This window comes from Lissotriton vulgaris, chromosome 2_1 (genome assembly GCF_964263255.1).
Source record: "Lissotriton vulgaris chromosome 2_1, aLisVul1.2, whole genome shotgun sequence".
In the NCBI taxonomy this organism is placed as follows: Eukaryota; Metazoa; Chordata; class Amphibia; order Caudata; family Salamandridae; genus Lissotriton; species Lissotriton vulgaris.
In genome coordinates, this window is record NC_141687.1 from 588746960 (window position 1) to 588762198 (window position 15239).

Here is a 15239-nt window from a genome sequence, read left to right on the forward strand (position 1 = left end):
ACCAGTAATCAGGTAATTCCCCCTTTCTCCCTGGTATTTAAAAGTAGCAGATTTAAAGGTGGAATGTTCAACATGTCCTTACAAAAAATAATTAAACAACTATTTTGTAATATTTGTAGTTATTAAAAAGTCCTATTCAGTGGGAAGTGGGATTTGTTTTTAATATTAGGGAAAGATAACATTTAAAAAGTCACCTTTGCCCTGCCTGACGTCCCTGAAAGGTAAATCTGCTTTTTTCTCCCATTTCGGCCAGCCAGTAATTAGCGTTTGAAAAGGTGTGAACTTGCTCCCAGAAACAACCAGTAGGCTGACCTCAATTTGCAGAGCTGACTACTCTGAACCGAACATGATGTGCAAGGGAGTGGCAGGATCCTTTTTGACATTAAAGTGTCAAGTCCTGCTTGAATGCCACATCCTGCTTGACAATTCTGCTAGTAGGACAGGAACAAGGGAACCCTACTCACGCAGAACCAGGGTAATAAACTTATTATCAAAAGACAGAGGCTCCTGTGTACATTTGAAGTAATCTCGATGTATATGAGCACAATGGCAATGTATTGGATTATAGTGATATTGGAGAGGGAAGGAAGCAAATACTCCTCTGATTTGTTTTTGAATCAAAAATATTTATATAGTCCTTGAAATAAAAAACTGTTACAAAGTAAAACATTTGAACATATAGTTCTGAGTGAAAGGTGTCCCAGTGAAAAACAGGACCTAGAAAATTTGTGACATATATGTGAAATATATAAAAGGTTTCCAATGCTTCATATAAAAGACCATTTACATATATGTACAGTATACAGCGCTAGATACAATGATCAGTGCTGGTGAACAATGGTTCTTTTATGCAACTTGTCAACGGCGTTTCGACCCTGTGTGCAGTGTAGGGTCTCTTCAGGACCTATGATCGTAGGGACACCTATGAGAAGATGAGGGATAATGTCAGTATGTGGCTCATTCTAAGCAACTGATATTATGTGGTGGAACTAAGGTTTCCTTTGTACAGTACCTCTAATGGACCGGCTCGTATGGAGGGTGTGGCACCGTGCAAAGGATAAGAAGGGGATACTCACATGGGCCTTATCCGGGAGTTACACACATGAGAAAAACGAGTAATTAGCATTCAAAAAGTGGGGGTTGTAGGCCTGACCTAGTATTGCAACTTGGAACAGACCTGGAACTTACCCCAAGTGTGAGGTCGGTGGTGAGCAGGCTATTACGTGAATGCGCACAATATAAGGATCCACGTGTGTGGAAGATGGCAAGATTAAAGCGCTGTCAAGACGGGTCTGTAGAGAGGGGGAGCGTGCATGTGCTTTGGTAATAGTATGGGGACACTTGTAATGGGGAGAACATATATTTAATAAAGGCTCAGCGCTCACCAAGTTCCGATTCTGTGCGCATGCATGGAAGCAGGCTACTTCGTCTGTCGTCAAACACCTCACACTTAGGGTAAGTTCCAGGTCTGTTTCAAGTTGCAATACTATGTCATGCCACCAACCCCCACTTTTTGAATGCTAATTACTCGTTTTTCTACATGTCTAGCTCCTGGCAGGGATCCATGTGAATCTCCCCTTCTTATCCTTTGCACAGTGCCACACCCTCCACACGAGCCGGTCCATTACCCTACAGGTACTATACAAACGAAACCTTAGTTCCACCACATAATTCCAGTTGCTTAAAATGAGCCACATACTGACATTATCCCTCATCTTCTCATAGGTGTCCCTACGATCATAGGTCCTGAAGAGATTCTACACTGCACACAGGGTCAAAACGCCGTCAACAAGTTGCATAAACGAACCATTGTTCACCAGCACTGATCACTATCTAGCGCTGTATACTGTACATATATATGTAAATGGTCGTTTATATGAAGCATTGGAAACCTTGTATACATTTCACATATGTCACTAATTTTCTAGGTTTCGTTTTTCACTGGGACGCCTTTCACTCAGAACTATATGTTCAAATGCATTCCTTTGTAACAGTATTTCATTTCAAGAATTATATAAATATTTTTGATTAAAACACGAATGCTTTTCTCTGCAATCTCACTATAACCCAATATATTGCCATTGTGGCTCATATACATTGAGATTACTTCATTAAGTGTCCACAGGAGCCTCTGTCTTTTGATAATATGACCATTCTGCTGGGGCATTTTCAAATGACACTTGGGGCACACTTCAAAGAGGCCTTCCCTGTCTCAGGCAGTTGGGCAGTGCAAAATGGTTTTCTTCCCAGTCAGGCCCAGACACAGTGGGCCTCTTTTGACATTGAAGTGTCACAGCCTCTTTGGAGAGGTCTGCTAAGTTTACATATAATATCTGAGGTGCACTTCTGAGGAGGGAAACCGAATGCCAAAAAAATTTGTGTGTATAGACTGTCTTGTTGCTGAAAACTCAGCTTTGTTATACTAACCTTCTGTTTTCTGAGGTTGTGGCAATGGAATCTGCATCAAGCTGGATTTTGATGTGGGAGGACACTGCTGTTATTATAGTGTACACTCCCCACACAAACACACCCAGCCCTCAGAACCCAAGTTTAGTATGACCAAACACTTCAGCCATCTTTAAAATGCCAGCAGTGGATCGGGCTAGCCCCGGGAATTTTAACCCCATTGGTTAGGGCATACCCAGGTTTCATTTCCATCCATTAGCTCATTCCTGTCTGTTTATTTACCTCAACCTCTCCCTTTCTTTGCCTATCTCCACCTCTCATTCTGTGTGTCTCTCTCTCTACCCAGTGTCAGTATAAGGATGTTTTAGGCACTCTGAAAAACATATTTTGGCAGTTCTTGTGTGCCCACACCCCCTCCCATGACAGAAGGTTCAGGGTATAATTCATCATTGTGTGGTATTAAAAGTTATACAACATATAGTATCCACTCACCTCATTCACTATGTTTATGGGCCTGGTATTGATTAGTAAGTGTGATAGTGGATTGAGCCATCATTTATAAAGAATTTTAGTTTCTAGGCTCTATCAGTATCACATGGGCTTAAATGATCATAAAAGGGGTAATTAAAAGCAAAGTTGCTTCTAACAGAAGGTCCCGAAATATGTCTTGCCCATGGCCCCACAATTCCTAAAGAGGATACTGCGTCCAGTAACATATTTCTTTTTTTATTTTTGTTTTTTATTTTAAGTTTTAAAAATTATTTTTCCAAATAACCATGTCACCTGGTGTCACAGCACACCACATAGTACAAAACTATACAGTTCATACACATTTTACAGATTATACTTTCTTCTTTACATAAAATAAGCACAGTCTAGGCAAGTTTTAAAACGAGATAGGCAGATTCAAACAAAGAACAAAAAAAAGAAAAAGAAAAAAGAACCCCCCCCCCCGAAGAAGATAAAGAAATAAGAGGAAGAATGGGAGGAGAGTAGTAGCAACTGTTACATGAGCAATTTTTACCATCAGCCTGTCATGTCTGTCCCGCCCGAGAGACAGGCCTCCCTACCCCTGTATGTTATTCAACCCTCTTTTCCACTGCTCAATGGGATTCCATATTTTCCCCCCTAGTATTCTGCCCCTATGGCCTTTCCAAGCATAAATTGCACTTTCTAGGTTATAAGCAGCCAACAGCCTAGCTAACCAATGCTGAAATTTTGGAGGTATCTTCTCCAACCAATGCTTGGCTATACATATGCGTAGCACCGCCATAGCTATAAACAAGAATTCTGCATATGGACCCCCAAGTTCTGTGTTAACCCCTAATATGATTAGCTCCGGTGAGAGCGTGATCTTGCTCCCCAGTCCATAAATGTTTCAATCGCCCTGAGAAGCGAATAAAGCTGTGGACAAGTCGCAAAAATATGCATTATGTCTGCCTCGCTAGAGTCACAACGTGGGCAGGTGATACCCGCGCTACCTCCCCCCCCCCCCCCCCCCCCCCCCCCACTGTGCTATCCTTGCGGGTGTGAGTACAGGGAATATATTGTCTTGTAGTGTTGTGCTTGTAAGGAGGCTGAACATAGTATTCTTTGTCCCCAACCCAGTGAAACATGGAAGCCCTCCTGTGTAATGTCTAATTTCCCTTCCCATATCGTGGCGTATTTCTCAAGATCATCAGGTTTAGTTGCAATCAGTTCTGAGTAAAACCGACGTATTGTGCAGTCCCCGCTGCCCTCAACAGTGTCTAGAATATGGTTGCAACGAACCCCAGGGACCCTCCGTTTTTACTAGCCATAAAGCTCCTAACCTGTAGGTACTTAAAAAAGCTCCTACTATCTATTCCATACTTGGATTGTAGTTCGGAAAACTGAAGCATTCCTTGAGGTCCCAGGAGTTCTCCCACTTTCTGAATACCACACCCCCCCCACTCCGACATCACTGAGTCCCTAAATATCTCAGCTGGCAGGGAGGCATTTGAAAACATACAGGTGTACCTATTAAATCTGCCAATACCAAATTTCTTTGAGAAAGCGGCCCAGATTTTTTAGGCCGCTTGTAACGTCTTAAACTTTGTGCGTTTGTAGTAGCTAAAATCAATACAATTTAGAAAGCCATTCCCTGCTTCAGTCCCCATCAGGATAGCATAGAGATTCGTGTATCTAGGGCTACCCCCCAAGTCTTCTACTCCTGTCCCTGCACCACCAAATAAACCCTGCATGTATTGAAGAGCCGCCGCCCAGTAGTACATTTTTAAATTTTGGGGACCTCCTTTCTCCCTTGGCAGAGTGATCTAGCGATAAGCTCTCCTTGTTTTGCTGTGGGCCCAGATGAATCTATTTAGTGTGTGTTCTATTCTATCAAACCATTTTGACTCAAAGAGCAGGGGTATTGCCCTAAACAAATAGAGGAACTTTGGGAGTATGAGCATTTTTATAACATTTGTACGTCCCACTATTGTTAGATGTAAGTTATGTAGCCTTTCGAGATCTCCTTTAATAATGGCTCCATATTCTGATCTACCAAGGTATTTAGATCCGCTGTAATTCTTATCCCCAAATATACAGCCGAGGGGACCACTCTATTGTCAGTACAAGATGTGTTGCTGTTCTTAACAATCTGCTTTTTAGCCCTGTTGATTGCGTAGCCTGATATTACCCCAAATCCCTTGGCCTCTAATTCAATCTCTTTGACTCCCACAGAAGGGGACGATGTGATGACGGCAACATCGTCTTTGTACGCGAGTGTTTTATACTCCGTTCTATGCATGACTATGGGTGAGATCTCATTGTTATATTCTAACCTCCGTAGTAATGGGTCCATATATAGGGCAAATAACAATGGGGAGGAGGGGCACCCCTGCCTGGTCCCCCGCTTAATCTGCAGCAGACTGGTGCAACCCTTATTGATTTTCACTCTAGCCGACTGCTCCTTGTACAGGGCCTGCACTGGCCCTACAAAACCATCTCCTATTCCACACCACCTTATGACCATCCACAGGTAGTCCCAGGTGACCCAGTCGAAGGCCTTCTCTGCGTCTAACATTATGGCTGCGGCAGGGTCCCCTGAGACCTCTGTGGCGTCAAATAATGTTGTCATCTGTCTTATGTGCTGTGTAGTGCCCCTACCGGGGATAAAGCCATGCTGCGTTGTAATAACCAGATCCCTAATCACCTTTCCTAACCTTGTTGCTAATACTTTTGAAAATATTTTTGCATCCGCATTCATTAATGTAATGGGTCTGTAAGAGCCAGGATCAAGGGGAGGTTTACCCTTTTTAAGTATGACTATAATATCAGCCCCCCCGCCCAGGATTTTGGAATTGATGTGCCTTGTTGTGCTTGTAGCAATGTAGTATAAATATCCTTGCCTATCGCCTCCTTAAAGACTTTGTAAAATTCAGCCGGGATCTGGTCCGGGCCCGCTGCTTTCCCTGACAGGAGATTGTCCAGGGCCAAAACTATTTCTTGTAGCGTTCTAGGAAGGTCAAGTGCACCCTTTTCCTCTTCAGAGATAATCCTGTGTGGGATACGTTCAAGATACTCCCTAATGAGTGTTTTATCTAGCATCTGATCTTGGTCGTAAAAATACGCATAAAAACGCCTAAATACCTCCCTTATTTCCAGTGGGTCAGATGTCGCACCTCCTTTACCATCCGAGATCTCTCTGATTTCCCCGGCCGCCATTTTCTGCCTTGTCCTGATCGCAAGAGTGTGCCCTTCTCGTTCACTGAGTTCATAACAGTTTTCTCTTTTAGTTAGATAATTGACAGCCGCCTTACTAGAAATACACTCGCAGGCTTCTGCTTTACTTAACGTAATCCTTAGAAGAATATCCTCCAGAGGAGCCTTCCTATCTATAGCTGTACTCAACTCTTCCTACAGTTCTATTAATTTATTAATACTTCTTTCTATCCGAATCTTGTCCTGCTTATTCCTATGTAGTGTATAGCTTAGCGTCTCCCCTCTAATACCGGCGTTACATGTATCCCAAACTACCCCTGAGGAGGCACTATCTCTGTTATTAGCCCAGAACATAGCAAGCCATTCACGCATATGCTTAATGTATACATATTTCATTTTCAGTCTCATTCGTGTGGTACATTCAGGAGACCAGTATGTCCGCTGATTGACTGGTTTAAAGTTTTATATACTGTGCAAAAACGTAAAAGATGTACTGACAGTAAACACAGCTGAAGACTACAGAGAGGCAAATGAGGAGACATGGCCACTTGCTTGCAGAGAGCTGAGATTTTAGGGTTTCCTGAATGGTATTAGCTGATCAGCAGCTCTTAGACGGGAAGAAAGCAGACTCCAGAATGGATTTGTTAAAACTGAGAAAACTAACTCTCCCATCTGAGCAAGCTGATTCTTAGGGGCAGCTAACAGAAACAACATCCAAGAAAGTTCTGCCTCCTCATCAGTGCTACATTTCAAGGAAGCTTCCCAACCACTGGAACCTTGACTGAACTAGTTCAACCTTTTCAGCCAAGTGATGATATTTGCTACAAAAGTTGATTTGAAGCCTCCATTGTGGCTGGTCTATCTGCTATTATGTCTGTGATGCAAGCAGTTCCTGTCTCAAAAAAAAGAGGAAATAGGTTACTTATATTTAATTACAGTTATCCAGCCGTGGTATATTTATTAGATTTAGATTTAAATCCTTGAAATATTTCCAGTCATTAGGCTGGGAGTCCTCAATAGTTATGCTTTAAACTGTAGCATTCACATACACATGTATTCAGTTAAGTGCTACATGAAGTAAATTTAAATGTACAGGAATTTATATAGCGCAAATCACCGAGCGGTTTCTAAGCGCTTGCCCGGCAGGGTATCCGTAAGGTGAAAGCCAGGCATCCCGCCGCGAGTGGCCGTTGTGGTGATTAAGCAAGCTATTGCCCAGAGTCGCAGAGTGTGAACCCGTGAATCGAGTAGGCACCGGAGCGAGAATTGTCGAGTCCATGGACATTTTAGGACTCAAGACCCCGCCGAGCCGGGAATTGAACCCTGGTCCCGGGCTGACCTCTGCTTCCAGGTCTGCCTCCTCTAACCAGTGAGCCACACTTCTCCACATCTCTCTAATGAGACGTCTCTACATCTCATTATATAGTTCGAAATCTTGCAAGTGAGGTGAAGACACCTTGCACTACATTTCTCTGAGAGGCTTCCAGAGCTCAGAGTTTCTAAGCAACAAGTATAAATATTCAAGCGCCTTTCAGACAGAGGATGTTGATCGGTTGCACTTGCATCTATGTAAAGTGCCAAATATGGAAAACTGTAGTGAGAAGGTAAGTAACTTATTCCCTTTCCAGTAATGAATCCTTTATATAGTCACATACTTAAATTAGGAGTACAGAAAAGCTGTATTTTGTGAATCTGTTGAACAGATTTCATAGCACCGCCTGTTTTACTGTACATCCAGACAGTAGTGCTTCCTGAACATATGAGTTGAAGTCCATATCGCTGTGTTGCAACTCTCATTTAGCATTATTCTAGCAAATAACACTGGTGTGGCTGCCAGGTGAGCAACCTATCCTTTGCATTGGCCTCCTGCCTCTGGATTGGCAAAGGGTAATGCATGACGTAATTCAACAATGTATCCCTTGCTTTGGAAGGAGATAATCTCTGTTAGTATTTGCAAAGGAAACCATAAGTCAGTGAGACTGATGAAAGTCCTTAGTCCTGACGAGGTTTAAACAATGCTTGACATCTAAAGAATGTAGAGCTATCTACACTGATGATAAATGCTGTGGGAACTATATAATGATGTTTGCATCTTGATGGAATGTACATAGCTGAACGTAGCTTTATCTTTCCAATGTTTCGGGAATGGTTGCCTACCAGCAAATTCCAAAATCTTTCCTTCTCACACTGCTGCAAAGATGTCTTCAAAGAGACCTTTGGTATTGAAAAATCTGAAAGAAACACGACGCCGACGACGGACGCGGAGCCGCAGGAGACGCCTGCAGACGACGCCTACCGACGCGCAAGGGTACTGCTACGCAAAAGTTTCCGGTAAGGAATCTAACACTAACTAATGTTTCTTACAGATATATCGTTACCGAAGGTAAGTAACTTGTTCTTTACCACCAGGCATCAGACTGGATCCTCAAAGTTTTTCGTCAGCAGTACCCCTGCATGTCGGAAGGTGGTGTTGGTCGACTCCGCATTCATCGTCGGCGTTGTGGTCGCTGGGATGACGACGTGGTAGCTACATAGACGCCTTCGCGCGCTGAAGTCAGTTCTTTCTTTTTTCGCACCAGCAAGTGTAAATCCGGAGAGAGCGGTACCTCCAGTCATTTTTTGACTGACTTTTTCTCGACTTTTGTTGACTTCGTTTTTGAGTCCATCGACTCCAGATACACGAGGGATGCCCTGCTTCAAGGCCTGCGTTTCCTGTAACGGCTAATGTCGGTGACGGGTGCGCACCGCTTGTGCCTCTACTGCCTGGAGCATGACCATGACTCCAAGTTGTGCTCCGACTGCCGAACTATGGCCCCAAAGTCTTTGCAGGAGCGGTCCCAAAAGCTACTCGAGGCCCAGCAGTCTGCTCCGTGTAGCTCGAGGTCCTGGTCACGTGGGAGGTTGAGGGACCAATCGTGGAGCCATCATCACTCCTCTTCCAAGTCTTCACACTCTGGGTCAGGTAAGTCGAAGCATAAGAAGAAGTCGAAGAAGCCTCATCGCTCTTCAACTTTCCCTCGTCCGTCGCAATGAAGGGTTCGTGGTTCTGCATGTGGAGCCTACACGGTTGACTCCGGCCTTCCCTCCATTCCCAGGACCGAGAGCAACACCTGCCCAGCTTTATCAGTTCTACGAAACGATGCATGCCATCTTTGGGCAGTCCAACTCCGCGAGCATGCCTTCGGTCCCCGCGGACCCGACTGGGGCCTCTAGACCTTTGACCTCGACTCCACAATATACCCTTGGATACAGGCCTGGATCTGAATCGGCGCTGGTCGACCTCGTAACACCTCCACCGGCACCATTACCACAGCCGACGCCGGGTCAATCCCGGGTTCCGCCTCCATGTGGACAGGGGGCCGGACTGGTGTCGACTGACTCCAGATCCCGCACCGATGAGTACGTTTGTGCTTGTGTTCCACCCTGGCCCTTTTCAGCCAGTTTAGAAGCCCGGGAGGGTGAGGAAGACTGGGAGGGGTCTGGAGACCCTTTGACTGACCAGTTGGATTATGATCCGGACTGGAGAGAGGAACTGGGGGATGCCAGTGGTCTGGATACCTCCCCAGACCTCGAGCTTTCTACGGTGGCAGTCAGGACAAACCTCCTGACAGAGGGGCTTCAGCAGGCAGCAAGCTCTTCGGAGCTCCTGTTGCCATTCACTGAAGCCCTAACCAACATCCTTTTGGGCTCATGTGGATAGGATGATTGCCCGATGCCACCGCCTGCCCCCGGGTGACCCCACTTTCCTCTCTCAACCCCACACCCCTGAGAGCTTGGTGGCCCACGCCTCTACATCCAAAAGCGCATTCCCTGACGCTCCACCTGATAAAGAATCCTAAAACCTGGACCAACTTGGTAAGATGTTGTGTTCTTCCTCCAGGCTGGGACTGTGATCGAAAAACACTGCATGTCTGTTGGGCCGTTATTCTCGATCTGTGTGGGATACGGTAGCGTAAGTGCTGGCCGAGGAGGCCCGAGCCATGCTCTCCCGTGCAGTTGCCAAGGGGAGAGCCGCAGCGAAGTTTACCATCCGCTGTGGACTGGACACGGCCGACTCTCTGGGTAGGACGATTTCAACATCGGTATCCCTTTGACACCATGCCTGGCTGAGGTCGAATGGCTTTTCTGCGGATTTCCAGAACACCCTGATGGACATGCCCTTTGATGGCCGTCACCTGTTCAGCAACAAAGCGGACAGTGCACTATAGCGCTTCAAGGATTCTCGGGCTACGGCCAAGTCCTTGGGTCTCTCCACCACGCGCCGCTTTTGTGGCTATGGAAGGTGTGCACAAAGAATCCACACAAGTATGTTATAGTGTGGTCCCTACAATGGTGGGGAGCACACTGTGTTCTTTAAATACCCCTCACACACCAACAGGGCCCTTGGTGCCATGCTTCATCATTAGGGTCTTCGCATCCCTCTACGGAATGCAGCGTGCTGCTGACCGACGATTAAGTGAGAGCACTGAATTTTTGACTATGTGTGGTGTGTGGATGTATTGGATGGTAAGTGAGTGGTGGGGTCGAAAGAGAAAAAAGTGTGAATGTTAAAAAATACCTGGAAAGTGAGGTCTAATACATTTAATGGGCATACTTGCTGGTATTGTTAAAAGGGGTGTGCTGGAGGTATTTTGTATTTTAATGTACAACATCTCACGTGTGCGTCTACATGTTTCGAAGCAAAGGCTTCTTCTTCAGGACGGGGGGCACAGGTGCCCACCTTACTCACATCGGGGTGTCTGCCCCTCTATCTGAGGTTCTCTTGTTCCTCCTTTCTTTGGCCCAGCAGGGCTCTGCTCTGGGCACTCTTAAGGGCTACCTCTGAGCTATTTCAGCCTTCCTTAGGCTTCCTGATCAGCCTTCTCTTTTCAAGTCCCCTGTTGTACGTAGAATCTTTAAGGGCATTACTCCTCTTTTTCCTCCTGTTCCCTTCGTAATGCCTCAGTGGGACTTCAACTTGGTTCTTACCTATCTTATGTGCGCTCCCTTTGAGCCGCTACACATCTGTCCTCTCAGACTTCTCACTCTGAAAACTGCCTTTCTGGTGGCCATCACCTCTGTACGCAGGGTGAGTGAGCTACAAGTTTTCTTCCAACCCTCCCTTTCTGGCTGTCCATCCGAACAAGGTTGTCTTTAGAACTAGACCTTCCTTTCTTCCCAAGGTGGTTACTTCTTTGTCCACCTTCTTTCTGCCTCCTTCGAAAGAGGAAGAGAGGCTCCACCGCCTGGATCCAAAACGTGCACTTTCCTTCTTTATGGATCGCACCACACAATTTCGGGTGGACGACCAGCTCTTTGTTGGTTACGTGGGCGCTAAGAAAGGTCGGGCCCTGCACAAACGGACCATCTCCAGGTGGGTCATTCTGTTGATCAAAGCCTGCTATTTGGCAAAGAAGGAGCCTCCAGTGGGGCTGCGCGCCCATTCCACCAGGGCGACGGCAGCTACTACTGCTTTAGGACGAGGAGTCCCCCTAAATGACATCTGCCAGGCAGCTACATGGGCATCGCTGCACACGTTCGCCAAACACTACTGCCTGGGCAGTCAAGTCCAGGGAGACGGATTCTTTGGCCGTTCTATTCTCCAGGACTTTCTGGTGTGAACTTGGTTCGCAGACCCACATCTGGGGTTGGTATTGCTGGGGTATCTATACTAAGGTAAGGAATCTGTAACTGCTTCTTTCAGATGAACAAGTTACTTACCTTCAGTCACAAAATATCTGTAAGAAACACAGGTTCGTTATAGATCCCTTACAACCCCCCCTCCCCCCTCCCACCCATCCTTCCCATTCTGTGAACTGACTTCTAGGGTTAAGAACTTCCTTTCAGGACCCAAGGTTTTTTGCACCAGTGGTCAGTGTCTTGCATGGCTCTGTGCTTCTGGCGTGGAAAGTAGTGTGCAGAACTGACGTCCGCGTGCAAGGGCAGCGGCTATACCACCTTCCGACGCACAGAGATACTGCTGACGAACACATTTCCGGGTCCAGTCTAATGCCTGAGGGTAATTCTAAGATAAGGAATCTATAACTTAGCTATGTTTCTTACAGATATATTGTTACTGAAAGTAAGTTACTTTGTCTTTGAGTAGCCTCAAATGTGTTTTTAATGACTGGCCGCAGCATAGTATTCAGCTGCCAAAAGGAAGGCTATTTTGCCACTGGTTGAAATGCCAAAAACTGACCAATTAAACGCTCTCTCGCTCTGCAGGAGAAAAGCTTGAGGTCTGTGGATGTAGCTGTGTAGCTAAATGCCCTTTTACTCAGGTGTATTGTAATCCGTAATTTGCTGAATGTAGAGCATCTTACTTTAAGCCATGCATACAGCATTATTGTGCTTTGATCTGGCACAAATTTTGAATCTTTTCTCCTTCATTGTTGAATTGGTCTTGCCTTGTTTGTTATTTTTGTACAGTTTTCTAAAAAGCTGGACTGTTAAGTGAATAGTCTACCCCTTATGGTGCAACCCTGTTTCTTAGACAGCAGGTTTGCATTCAGCTTGAAATATATTCTTATACAGATCTGTGACTCAAAACAGTTGGTAATTTGTCCTTCCTTACCAGGACCTTTTAATTTCAGTTGCATGGCACAAAAGATATTCAAATCCAGTCTGACTGCTCCGAGTTCTCTCATATTCATGTGAAGCTGAAACTTTGTAGTCGACCACTTGCAGTGTGTAGACAGTTACTCAAAATGAGCTTCATCACAAAATTAAATGATGGACGGAGTGGTGAAACTCAAATTTGACCCCTAGTCACAGATCAGGGTTTAATCCATCGTTATTTTGCTCGCCACTTCACCCCAATTTGGACCAAACCATATGTAAATCAGTCTTAACCCTTCTCCCCATGGGAACATTCAAGCCTGAATTGCCAAACCAGGTCCTCCCTGGATATGAAACAAGCATCCTGGGACTGGTTTTGGGGTTTCACCCCTCATCAGCCAGGTTAGCTTGAATCCTGTGGTGCTGCAAGCAAGGGACTCACATCTGGGCATACCCTTAGCCACTTAGGGAGTTCATAGCAACATTACAAAATAAAGTGATGGACGGAGCGTTTAAACTTTTCAAGCACTCAACCCCAGTCTCAGATCTGGGTTTAAGCCATCATTATGTTGCTTGTCACGTCACCCTACTTTGGACCCAATCATATGAAAATCAGTCTTGACCCTGCTCCCCATGGGAACAGTCCAGCCCAAACTTGCAAGCCAGGTCCTCCCTGGACCAGAAACAAGCATCCTGGGACCGATTTCGGGTTATCACTCTTCATCGGCCAGGCTAGCTTGAATCCAGTGGTGCATTCGTAATAAGGAGGAAATGTGACTCTTGACCCACTGATTCGGTCTCTTGAAAATTTCATTTTTCACAATTGAACACTTCAGAGCTTCGTTTGCTGTCTTAGTCACATGCACACAGTAGTCCCATTGTTTGAAACTTGTTCCCATTGCAGATCCAACTTTCAAAGAGCTTTCAGGCACAAGGAGATTGAAAGATGACATGGCGCTACAAGGGCATGGTTCTTGCTTATATTGGTGCTGGTGTCGGTCACGGTTGTATGACAGGACAACGAACGCCTAAATAACACATGCCTTTACAACAACCATTCCTTAACAGGTCAAGTGTAAACTACACGTCTGAATCACCCAAATACTTTAAAACACATTAAACATACATAAACCATGCATACCATTACCACGCATTACTTACCCATGCAAGCTGTAACAACACATACACTCGAGTACAGTGAAACTGCAGTCATTTTCACTTCAATGTATGTTTTTTTTTTAAATTTTGCTTGCAACAAATTATTTAATAACACGCAGCTCATTTATGTTTCCAAAACCATTTTTAAAAACACAATATTAAGAAAAAATTGTGACCAAATACTCCTTCCTATATTTTCACCAAGCATTCGGGAGCCTATTATGATGTTGCTCGAAAAGCCTTCGGTAGGAGGCTTTACGAGCAACATCGTCTGTTTCAATTCCGACCAGCTGATAATGTTGCTGCCGGTCAGAATTGAAACTGGCCGGTCATTCCGGCTACCTTCTGACGGGCTCCATGTCAGAGGTCGGTCCATAATCCAAATGGAAGGCATTTCCGCCTTCTGAATTGCGATGCACGGTTTCCGGCAGGGTTTCCATGCTGGCCTTTCTGACATGTAAACCCTGTTGGAAAGCGTGTTTGGGGGGCCCTAGCCATGTAACTTCTGTATTCTGACTCCTATTGTGAGCGGAGGCAGCACCATAGGTGCCCCCTTGTTGATCCCTGCACCTTGTGGCAGGCTTCTTGAGGTGCCTGCCACGGGGTGCATGCAATAAACACAGACTCCCATTCCTCTATGGTAGCTTGTGTTAAGGCCGGTTTACGGCCACATCATAACCTCCCATAGAGGAATGGGAGTATGCAACAGAACAGTATTCGGTCGCGTTGTAATCTGGTGGTCGGGACCGCCGACCTGAGGTCTTTCGGTCCCGTTTCCACAACGGTGCGTCCGCCTGACATCGTAATCGGCCCCTAGATGTTCTCCCTCTATAAAATGGCTGACATTCTATGTCTCGAACGCGAATAAACATTTTTTGAAACGTTGAAAATAAATACACATCACAAACAAACGCTCCCTAAAAATGTAATTCCAAAACATGTTTTTGTTTATTTATGGAATTTCACACATAAGTATATATAAACTGCCATCCACCTTTTTGTAGTCGGTGGTACACTGACTTCCTTCGTGACCACATACTCAGTTGTGAGCTGTGAACTGTGAGAGACAGCCTGTGGAAAATACTGCTTTCTAGCTACATAAGTCGGTAAATCATTAATTATATCTGTTCAAAACCAAAACTCGATTAATGGCAAACCATGTATTTTTACAATATTTTACAGACTTTGCAAAAAATAACTACAGAGGACAACCCGAGTTTCCTTAAGTAAATAACCACCTCGGAGGGTAAAGAGGCTCAAATTCATTATAGTGCTACTGAATTATGTGGGTTTTTAATTTTTTTTTAGACAAAAAGTGCTGCCACAAATCTCCCCAGAATAGTTGTGGGTCATTTTTTTATAGATTAAACTATCAAGTCAAGTCAAAAGTCAAAAGATCTTTATTCGGAATAAAAACATCCATAAAAGTACAGACAAAATACAATCAAAACAAT